Below are 8581 nucleotides of genomic sequence, written 5' to 3'. Positions count from 1 at the left end.
TTGGTAGATGCTCAGAGAGGTTAAGTGGTTGGCCTGAGCGTGCAGAGGGGACTTCCCTGGTGGTCTAGTGGCCAAGACTCCTGGCTCCCAATCCAGGGCCCCAGGTTTGATCCCCAGTCAGGGACCTCAATGCCACATGCTGCAACAAAGAGTTCAGATGCCACAACCAAAGATCTCGCATGCTGCAATGAAGATTGAAGATCCCGTGTGCCACAACTAAGACCCAGTGTAGCCAAATAAATTTTTTTTTTTTTTTTAAAGGACCAGAAGTGGGATCCTAGTCCAAATCATTTGACTCCAGAGCCCTGCCCCTCAGAGAGCTGATTCACCCTGTAGAGGAGATATATTTCCTGTTTGGCCTGGAGACACCCCTCCACCCTCGCTGCCCCCCCCACACGCACATATACTCTGTGGGGTTGTAGGGGTGGCAGAGGGGACAATGACCAAAGGGGATGGAGACACTTTCTGCTCTGCTTTCTTCTCAGCCACACAGTCTCCAGGCCTTTGCGTCTGGGTCAGGTAGGTCAGTCCCTTCTCAGGGTGGGACTGCTGCAGGTGGGGCCAGAGGCACCTTGGGGGCACCTGGCAGGCAGGGGGCTTCCCCAGGAGAACAACTCTCATCCTAGCTGGGCTCCTGGGACCTTCCGTCTGGCTTTGAACTGAGGGGGCGGCTGGAGCTCTGGCCACCGACCAGGTGGGCTGAGAGTGTGGGAGTGTGGGTGGAGGGGGAGGTCTGAGGCGGCACTTTTGAGTCCTGTGAGTCACGGGGATGAACGTAGAATGCCCGAACGAGCTGAGAGCTGGTCCCCTCAGATCAGCCTCCCTGTGTTGTCGCCTACTGAGCTGGAGAGCTTCTGAGCCTTACAGCCCTAGTGCGTCTCAAACAGAGACTTACTGAGGGCGGGCCCAGGGATGCACATTTCTAACAAGCTCCCAAGCAGTTAAGATGCATGTGGTCCTCTGACTAAACCTGGAAAACCGCTGTCCTGGACCTCCCAGCCAGGCAGCCATGAGAAACCCCTTCTGGAGCCTTCTAGCAGATCCGGAGCCTGGTGTGTGTGTAAATGTTTTCCATGACTGGCTTTAAGTGCATTCCACTCTCCGTTGGGGTGCTGTCATCAGCTGAGCTTCTCCCCTGTTTAAAATAAATGATGGCATCTCAAGTGATAGCTCTGCCTCAATCCTTCCCCAGCCAAGTTTCCCCCAAAGAGCTGGCTGCCCCATCACCCACTCACCACTGAGCTGTCCTGAGCCTTCCCCCTGGGCAGACCTCCTCCCAGCTGTCCTTCCCGAAGCCCCCCCAGGGTCTGCACCACCTGCCTGCCTGTGGCCCCCTAAAACTGGGTATTCCCTAGGATTCCCTCCTTGGTCCTTTTCTGTTTGATGCCTTTCCTCAGTTGAAGAGGCAAAAGTGAGGTGGAGGGATTTCCCTTGTTGTTCAGTGGCTAAGACCCCAGTTAAAGGGGTCCGGGTTCAATCCCTGGTTGGGGAACTAGGTCCCACATGCTGTGACTGAAAGATCCTGTTTGCCATAAGGAAGATCTCTTGTGCTGCAACTAAGACCCAGCGCAGCCAAATAAATAAATGGATTTTTCTTAAAGTGAGAGAGGAACCCCATCTCTATTCAGGAGAGTCCCCCTAACGCTACCCAGCTTCTGAGGTGCATAAACCCTACATTCTTAGGGGTGAGCTTGATATCTCCCTTCCGCTAACCCCGTGGAGCTCTTCGATACCGACTCGCTTGAACGGAGTCTGGCCACGCGTGTAACCCCGAGAGGGGTCCACCCACTGTGGGTGCCTCGATGCTCCTTCCAAGTTGTACCCCTGACAGAGGAAAGAGTGCCCATCCCAGTAACCAGGTTTCCCTGCTAGAAACTTCTGACTTCTTTCTGCTTTCCCTGGTAAAAGGCATAGTACCGTCTCACCTTCCAGACCCCTGAGCACACACACACACCCACCCACCGCATGGGTGTCTGTCCTGGTGTTCCTCCAGGCTGAGGGTCTCTTTGTATTAATACCTTTACTTTTATTCCGCGCCCTCCCTGTCACACATCTCTTGGGTCCCTCCATCTGGCCACTGCAATTAGGGGCCTTTGAACTCCGCAGTGGCCCCCTCACTTTCTGAGAGCTTGACTCAGCCCAGGGGCGTCAGCTGAACTGGACTACTTGGAGGCTGCCTGGCTTTTCCTCATTTGTGTCAGGGGCCATGTGGCACTGAGTCAGGGCTCCTGCCGGGGGTCGGGGTCTTCATTCAGATCCTGGCTTTACCATTCCAGCCTTTAGCCTGCACAGACTCCTTGAGCCCCCCAAATTCCCATTTCCTTGTCTATAACAGCAAAGCAGGTATTAACAACAACAGTCATCTCACAAGGCACTTGTGAGGATTGATGATATGTGGCCTCCTCTCTAGAATTCCTTGGCACATTAAATTTAAACACTGCTTGGCGCATCTAATCCTCAAAACTGTGCTGTCAGAGACTTCGTTGCTGGGCCAGTGGTTAACAGTCCACCTGCCAATGCAGGGGATTCAGGTTCGATCCTTGGTCTGGGATGGTCCCACATGCCGCGGGGCAACTAAACCCATGCGCTGCAACTGCTGAGCCCCGAGTGCTCACAATGATGATCCGTGTGTGGATCCGTGCTCCACAACGAGCGAGGCCGCTGCAGCAAGACGCCTGCACACGGCAGCGAGAGAGTAGCCAAGCCTCTGCCCGATGACTCCTAGCAAGCCTAACTAATTTAGCTCAGCAAAGTCCCATGCAGCCAAAAATAAAAATAATGAATCTTTTTAAAAAATGGTGTCAGGTAGAAAGTCACTGTCAGGCCCAATTTGTAGATGGTGAGGGAGGCTCAGAAGCCAAGAAGCTGGGCACACAGCTATACAGCCGCAGAGGTGGGATTCAGTGGAAACCAGTTCACCGCAGAGCCTGAGCTTATAACCACCAATCCCCACTCTGGGTTCTCTTTCTTCACCTTCTGTTCATTCATTCACCCATTGGGCAGTAATTTATGATGTTCCTACTATCCAGGGCTGTGGCGTGAAGGAACAGGTGAAACCCCTCTCTGTGAAAGTGCAGAGAGGAAGGCCTCAGTTCCTACAGGAACTCCTGGAGGTGATTGCCCAGGCTCCTCTTCCACACTGTCCTCCTTGGAGGCACAGACCAGGATGCCCGTCTCTCCTCTCCACTGCTCCTCATACCTGAAGGTCTGCAGGCGTTGGACTGGATTAGGGTTTGACCCTTGTGAAGGAGGAGGTGGATCACAGCAGGACCTGTTGCAGGGCTTGGAAACACTGGAATCCTCAGGGAGTGGGACAGTGCAGTCGTGAAAGGAATGGGGGTGCAGCTCGGTACCCCAGTGGGGTACCACTTCACCCAGCAGATGGCGGTCACAAAAAAGGAAGGACAACAACAAGTGTTGAGGAGGAGAGGGAGGAACTGGAACATTCTCCCACTGCTAGTGGGCATGTTGGGCATATCAGGTGGCACAGCCACTGGCAGTTCCTCAGGATAGAGTCACCATTTGACCTGGTGACTTCACTCTGAGGTGTGCACCCTAGAGAAAACACATGTCCACAAAAAGCCTGTACACAGATGTTCACAGCAGTGTTATTCACAAGAGTCAAAAGGTAGAAACAGCCTGAAGGTTCATCAACGGATGAATGGATAAACAAACTGGAATATTACTCAGCCAGGAAAAAAACTGAAGTACTGACACAGGCTACCATGCGGATGAATGACACCACTTCTTTCAGCAAAAGAAGCCAGACGCAAAAGACCACATACTGTATGATTCCTTTGCTCTGAAATGTTCAGAATAGGCCAATCCATAGATAGTAAATAGGTGAGTGGTTGCAGGGGCTTGGGGCAGGAGGTGGGGTGGGGTGGGTAACTGGTAAGCAGTGCAGGGTTTCTTTGAGGGTGATGAAAATATTCTAAAATTGATTGTGGTGAGGGTTGCACCACATTGAAATACTGAAAAATCACTGAATTGTATACATTAAAATGGTAAGTTATATGCTATGTAGTTTATATTGCAATAAAGCTTTTATTTAACAAAAAAAAAAAAATGTTAGCCCAGAGCCTTTCCTGAGGGTACAGTGGTTAACGCTCTGCACTTTCAATGCAGGGTACTTGAGTTCGCTCCCTGGTTGGGAAACAGATTCCACATGCCACATAGCATGGTCAAAAAAAAATCAGGATAATTAGCCAGACTTCCCTGTATCAATGCTGACAGAAGGCATAAACACAAGGACTCAAAAACTTTCTGAGGAATCGAGAGACATTCTTCGGGGTTGCTTTGCTATAGTTCTCGGGACACAGAGAAGTGACTGTAGATAAGGTTTCCGTTCATCCTTCAGCCCTCAGCTTACACGTGACTCCAGAGAGAGACCCTCCTTTTGTCACTTGTCCTCTGTCTCAGGCCCTTCTTTCTTTCCTTAAAAGCTCTTCCCGCACTTGGAATTGTTTTCTGTCTGTGGAGCTGATTCTGACTCTTGCTGGGTGTGGTTCCGGGCAGTCAGGGGCTTGCCTCTCTCTTGCTTGCCCCGAAGTAGGTGCTCAGTAAATTCCCACTGCGTGAATGAACAGCAAGTACTGATAACAGCCGGGGTGCCGGGCTGGGGTCTGCACTCCCTGCAGGGGAGAGAGCCAGCAGGGCGGGTCGGGGTGCCTCCCAGCCCCAGTGGCTTTCTTTTTCTCTGTTCCAGTTCCAGGAGCATGTCTCTGGAAAGGAAGCCCAAAGCCCGGTTTGGCTAGGAAGAGGCGGCAGGGAGGGGAGCAGGGGCCGGGCGGGCCTGGGGAGGAAGTCTGCAGCCCCAGGCTGCCGAGGGCGCGGTGTCTGTGTTCGCACCTTTGGAATGTGGCTGATTCACTCTGGGGGGAGGCAGGCAGCCACTGCTGCCGCCGGCCGCCGACTCGGATCCGACATCTGGAGGCTGGATTCCAGGAGGAGAGATGGAGTCTTGCAGGCAGATGTCAGCTTTGAAGGTCAAAGCGAGCGAGGGAGCCAAGGAGGAAGAGCCTGCCAGGGTCCCACGCTCCCCCACCCAGGATTCTGGGAGAGAGGTGAGACCCCGTCCCCAGCCTTGTCCCAGCCCTTCAGCCACCAGAGCCCCTAAGGGGCAGGACAGCCTGGGGCCCTCCTTCAAAGACCAGTTGCTTAAGAGCTCGTGTAACTGCACAGGCTGAGGGCCTAGCTGGTCCCGTGCTGTCAGTGGCCCTGGGCCGCGGGCGTGCATCTCCCGACCCAGTGTCCGGTGTAGCTTCACTCAGGCCATCGCTCCCCGAGGCCTGTGGACTCCCAGCTTGCCTCTCCCTGGGGCTCCAGCAAGACCCTCGGCTTGCCCCTCGTTGGCTCAGCTGGGGCCCAGCTCATGTTGGACACTTGGATGGGACAGGTCCGGGAGAAGGCTCAGAGCTAAGTGACCGCGGCCCCCTTTTCTGCCCTGAATCTAGGTGCTCTGTGGTCTGCCCCGTGGGCTGAAAGGATGGTGTGTGCTTGTGTGCGTGTGTGTATCTGGGAGTAAGCAGGCAGGCCCCTTTCTGTTCTCCGAGGAATTTTGTACTGTCTGGCTTCTCCCGGGGTTAGGGACTACACCGGGCAGAGGGTGGAGGCAGGAGGGACAGGAAAGAGGTTGGGGGGAGAGGTGGGTGGGTGCCACCTGCGGCCTGCAGGCTCAGGCCTGCCCCTGGGAGTCACCTCGCTGTACCCTCTGCTCCACCGGGGGCTGGAGGAGGGGCCCAGGCTCACTCCTGGGAGTGATGGTCCGTCCCTCCCTGCGCAGCATGAGCCTGCCTGGTCATTGGACCGGGGTGGGGTGTGTGTATGTGTGTGTGTGAAGGGTGGGACCCAGGCTCACCCGTCTCTTATCCTGTTTCTCCTGGAACCCGGGAACCTGAGGCCGGGGGCGGGGTTGGGGGGTGGCTCAGAAGAGGAAACCCAGTGCCCAGAGTGGTCGGAACCTCTTGGAGGCTTCAAGAGAAACCTGGAGGTTCTGGGAGGGCAGAGGGCCGGCCTCCTGGAAGCTTTTTGCAGCTATTTGTGAAGTGCAGCCCCTCCCAATATCTGCTGGGGCACAGGACGTGCTCCAAGGAGTGTGCCCCCACCCCACCCCACCCCACCCCGGACTCAGCACCCTCCACTCCTGCCAACCCTGCCTCCCAGCATCCCTTTGGGACGCCACACATCTGGAGGTGTCTGCTCATCCCCACCAAACCACCCACATCCTCCGACTCGAGGACTTGAGTCCAAATGCTACCTCCTCAGATCCCTGCCAGCCTCCTGCACTCACAGTTATTCTCCTCTGGACACGATGGGCTTGATACTCCTGTGTGGAGCTTATCACCACATCAGCCCCCTCAGTGATGGGGGGATCCCACATCCATCCCTCGTCCATGTCCTACGTGCCCTGAGCCTGACTCTAGGACAGGTGTCCCAGACTGCTGGGACCAGGTTGCCTGGCTCTCTTCTGTAAGATTTTTCAACGTGTTCATCTGTCTCTTTTCATTAGATGACAGACTCACTGAAGTTGAAGGACATAGTAATGAGAGCTACGTTTTTTGAGCTCTTACTAAGTGCTTTTTAAAAACTGAGGCATAATTCACATACCTTAAAAGTTGCCCCCTTAAGATGGACAATCCAGGACTTCCCTGGTGGCACGGTGGATAAAGAATCCGTCTGCTAATGCAGGGGACACAGATTAGATTCCTGGTTCAGGAAGATTCCACATGCCATGGAGCAACTGGGCCCCGGGGCCCCAACTACTGAAGCCCTCGTTCCCTAAGAGCCAGCAAGTTGCAACTGCTGAGCCCCTGTGCACCTAGAGCCTCTGTTCTGCAACAAGAGGAGTCATTGGGATGAGAAGCCCGGACACCGCAATTAGAGCAGCCCACCCCCTGCAACTACAGAGAAGCCTACGCAGCAACAAAACCCAGCACAGTCAAAAATAAATAAATAAAGCAGTTTGTACACGTAAAAAAAAATAAAATTTCCAATCCAGTGGATTTTAACGTATTCACAGAGTTGTGCATCTATCTCCAGCTTCTAATTCCAGAACATTTTTATCATCCCCCAAAAGGAAGCCTAGCAGATTCATCAACTGTAAGATGTGTACCATTCGTGTGGGGATTGATCGTGGGGGAGGTTGTGCACGTGTCTGGGCAAGTGAAAAGTCTCTGAATCTTTGCTCAATACTGCTGTGAGCTTAAAACTAGTTTGTTTGTTTTTAAATTGATTTTGGGAATTTTCTGGTGGTCCAGTGGTTGGGACTCTGTGCTTTCACTGCACAGAGCCTGGGGTCAGTCTCTGGTTTGGGAACTAAAATCCTGCTAGCTGCATGGCACAACCCGTCCCTACATTGATTTAAAACAAAACAGAACCCTGAATGCATTAGCAGTCACTCCCCATTCCTCTCCTTCCCCACCCCCAACCACTGGCAATCATTAGTCTGCTTTCTGACTCTACAGATTTGCCTGTTTGGGACATTTCATATAAGCAGAGTCCTGTAATATGTGGTCCTTTGTATCTAGCTTCTTTCACTGAGCATCATGTTTTCAAGGTTCATCCATATTATTCCTTTCAAGGTTCATCCACCTCATTCCTTCTTTATGGGTGAATAATATTCCACTGTCTGAATGGATCAGCATTGGTTTATCTATCTATCCACCAGAGGACATTCAGGTTGTTTCCATTTTTCATGAATAATGCTGCTGGGAACATGCATGTACAAGTTTTTGTGAAGATGAGGTTTTTCAGTCTAAGTGTTTTTTGACAAACACCTCATTTAATCCTCAAAGCAGCCATATGTTTCAGTGCTAACATGATCCCCCTCGTGCAGGTGAGGAAGCCGAGGCTCAGAGAGGTGAGCCAATGTCACGTCACCGCTGGAAGCCATGGAGCCAGGACCCTCCTGCCTCCTGGTCAACAGACCCCAGTGTTTCTGTTTGTATTTAGCAGAGCTTTGCCCACTGTTACTGCACGGTAGATGTTGCTGACTCTTCAAACAAGGGCCATGCACACCTGAAGTCCCAGAAGTCCTCTGTGATCTGTCGAGGTGAGTGGGTCACCTGCTTGGTGGTGATCCAGTGGCTCCAAGGGATGTGCCTTAGGGGGTTACGAGAGGTCCCTGTGGCCATAGCATTGTCATCCACCGATCCAGGCTGGACCAGACCCGGCTCTGCTCCCTCCAGATGCCGTTTGCATCACCTCGTGGAGTACAAGCCCCAAACATTGCTGCCCCATTCACCTGCAGCCTCTTTCCTGGGGTTCCTGGGCTGCCTTTCATCTCTTGCTTTCTTGGATTTGGCATGCAGCCCCGGGTCACCTTCTGCTGGACTTTGTTCCTGACTCCTTCCCAGGAGCGTGGCATGGTGGGTAACTGCTGTCAGACAAACCCAGGATCTTGTCAGCTTTGCCACTCTGGCTGTGTGGCTTTGGGCAAGTTTCTGAGCTTCTCTGAGCTTTCGCCTGCTCATCTGTGATGGGGGTCACAATAACAAACCCGCCTAAACTCTGTGGGACTGGACTGACTGAGGGCAGGGAGATGAGCAGCTCGCGCCATGCCCAGCACCTCACACGTGCT

The 8581-nt window shown here is 53.3% G+C and overlaps 1 long non-coding RNA gene across 1 annotated transcript; it reads left to right on the top strand.

Moving 5' to 3' along the window:
* The first annotated feature begins 4524 nt into the window (after nt 1-4524).
* LOC136158462 (uncharacterized) lies at nt 4525-7014 on the top strand. The gene is made up of 2 exons (XR_010661343.1): nt 4525-5066; nt 6512-7014. It is a non-coding gene; the product is annotated as an uncharacterized lncRNA (long non-coding RNA).
* The last annotated feature ends 1567 nt before the right edge of the window (nt 7015-8581 follow it).

This window comes from Muntiacus reevesi, chromosome 2 (assembly GCF_963930625.1).
Source record: "Muntiacus reevesi chromosome 2, mMunRee1.1, whole genome shotgun sequence".
NCBI lineage: Eukaryota > Metazoa > Chordata > Mammalia > Artiodactyla > Cervidae > Muntiacus > Muntiacus reevesi.
The sequence above is the reverse complement of the archived record's forward strand: the minus strand, read 5'-3'. Positions and strand labels throughout refer to the sequence as shown.